Raw genomic sequence first — 2,934 nt, 5'->3', positions numbered from 1 at the left:
CTGCTGGTGGTATTGAATAAGCAATAGTGCAATGATAGGGTCTGAAAAAGAAGAAAAATAAGAAGCAGCAGCATAGGAAAGAAGGAAAACATGGAGAGAAGAAAAAAAGAAGGTAAAAATGAGGTGAAAACATGTTTAAAAAAGTATTTCCATCTCTCTCTCTCTATATATGTATATACATATATATATATATATATATATTTAAAAGAAAAAAAAATTATATATATATATATATATATATATATATACATATAGAGAGAGAGAGATAAATATATATAGAGATAGATGGGTGGATAGATGGATAGATAGATAGATAGATAGATAGATAGATAGACATACATACACACATACACACATACACGCATACACACATACACACATACACACATACATACATACATACATATGTGTGTATTGTTGGAGTTGCAAACATGGGTGCACTTGACAAACTCAGTGCGGCTATTCCCCATTGAAAGATTGTTGCACCCAGGACCCTTAGCACTGGGATATGCTACTCAATACCACTGGCATGGCCAGGTGTAAACAACATCTGACCTTTGTTGTGTATGTAACCATGGAGATTGTGATGTCGCCTAGGCCCACCAAAGAACAGCCTTGTCAGAAGCAGCACTGCCATGAGCAGAAGTAGCAGCACCATAAGTTGTCAAATAAGTTGGATTTAACCAAGACAAGTGAGTCCAATAGGATGCAGGTATGTCCTCTATCCTTACAGCTTCCCGTGGCTGTTGGTTTTATACCGTTTGGGGACAGCCAAGGAGGCGTCAGCAGGCAACACAGGTAAGTGTGTGCTTGTATGTGTGTGTGTGTGTGTGTGTGTGTGTTTCCTATGCAGATCCTAAACCCAGTATCAAATGCAAGTAGGAGGAGTAAGAAGGGTTCCTGCCAAAGCCAGGTTATGGATTGCATTTAAAAATGGTCCATCAGAGTGAAATGGACTCCCATCTTCCTGCTTAGCAATAATGATATGGGTTTAGGGTCTGCTGTGTGTACTGGTGGGTGACTGCCACCCAGCCAGAGTGTGTATGGGAGGCTGCCAGCCAGCCTCCCTTCCTACAAGTAGTGATGGTGCATGTGAAGGGGACAGCGTTGGTTCCTCCCCTTTCACAGTTATCACTTCTCATTCTTCCTTTTGGCTGGTATCAAATGTGGTGTCTGTTTATATCAGTTTAATATCTGATATGTCCCCTATCTGATAGCATATATTAAATGCACCACCAGGTTTCAGTGTTGGAAAGAAAGATTATCTGTTTATTTGCTGCAGCTGCTTGCTGGCTAGTCCAGTGGGCCCCTACTGCAGGCAATAGACAATAGGTGGTGCCTATGTGCCTAGGTGGATAGGACATCAGCTATGAGGCATTTGTTTGTACAAACTGCTGCTCACAACTAATGTTGTAATATAGTGTCTCCATCTGCTGGTGGTATTGAATAAGCAATAGTGCAATGATAGGGTCTGAAAAAGAAGAAAAATAAGAAGCAGCAGCATAGGAAAGAAGGTAAAAATGAGGTGAAAACATGTTTAAAAAAGTATTTCCATCTCTCTCTCTCTCTATATGTATATACATATATATATATATATATATATATATATATATATTTAAAAGAAAAAAAATTATATATATATACATATAGAGAGAGAGAGAGAGAGATAAATATATATAGAGATAGATGGGTGGATAGATAGATAGATAGACATACATACACACATACACACATACACACATACACACATACACACATACATACATACATACATATGTGTGTATTGTTGGAGTTGCAAACATGGGTGCACTTGACAAACTCAGTGCGGCTATTCCCCATTGAAAGATTGTTGCACCCAGGACCCTTAGCACTGGGATATGCTACTCAATACCACTGGCATGGCCAGGTGTAAACAACATCTGACCTTTGTTGTGTATGTAACCATGGAGATTGTGATGTCGCCTAGGCCCACCAAAGAACAGCCTTGTCAGAAGCAGCACTGCCATGAGCAGAAGTAGCAGCACCATAGGTTGTCAAATAAGTTGGATTTAACCAAGACAAGTGAGTCCAATAGGATGCAGGTATGTCCTCTATCCTTACAGCTTCCCGTGGCTGTTGGTTTTATACCATTTGGGGACAGCCAAGGAGGCGTCAGCAGGCAACACAGGTAAGTGTGTGCTTGTATGTGTGTGTGTGTGTGTGTGTTTCCTATGCAGATCCTAAACCCAGTATCAAATGCAAGTAGGAGGAGTAAGAAGGGTTCCTGCCAAAGCCAGGTTATGGATTGCATTTAAAAATGGTCCATCAGAGTGAAATGGACTCCCATCTTCCTGCTTAGCAATAATGATATGGGTTTAGGGTCTGCTGTGTGTACTGGTGGGTGACTGCCACCCAGCCAGAGTGTGTATGGGAGGCTGCCAGCCAGCCTCCCTTCCTACAAGTAATGATGGTGCATGTGAAGGGGACAGCGTTGGTTCCTCCCCTTTCACAGTTATCACTTCTCATCCTTCCTTTTGGCTGGTATCAAATGTGGTGTCTGTTTATATCAGTTTAATATCTGATATGTCCCCTATCTGATAGCATATATTAAATGCACCACCAGGTTTCAGTGTTGGAAAGAAAGATTATCTGTTTATTTGCTGCAGCTGCTTGCTGGCTAGTCCAGTGGGCCCCTACTGCAGGCAATAGACAATAGGTGGTGCCTAGGTGGATAGGACATCAGCTATGAGGCATTTGTTTGTACAAACTGCTGCTCACAACTAATGTTGTAATATAGTGTCTCCATCTGCTGGTGGTATTGAATAAGCAATAGTGCAATGATAGGGTCTGAAAAAGAAGAAAAATAAGAAGCAGCAGCATAGGAAAGAAGGAAAACATGGAGAGAAGAAAAAAAGAAGGTAAAAATGAGGTGAAAACATGTTTAAAAAAGTATTT

The sequence above is a fragment of the Hyla sarda genome, unplaced genomic scaffold, assembly GCF_029499605.1.
Source record: "Hyla sarda isolate aHylSar1 unplaced genomic scaffold, aHylSar1.hap1 scaffold_22, whole genome shotgun sequence".
NCBI lineage: Eukaryota > Metazoa > Chordata > Amphibia > Anura > Hylidae > Hyla > Hyla sarda.
This window is presented reverse-complemented; position numbering follows the sequence as displayed.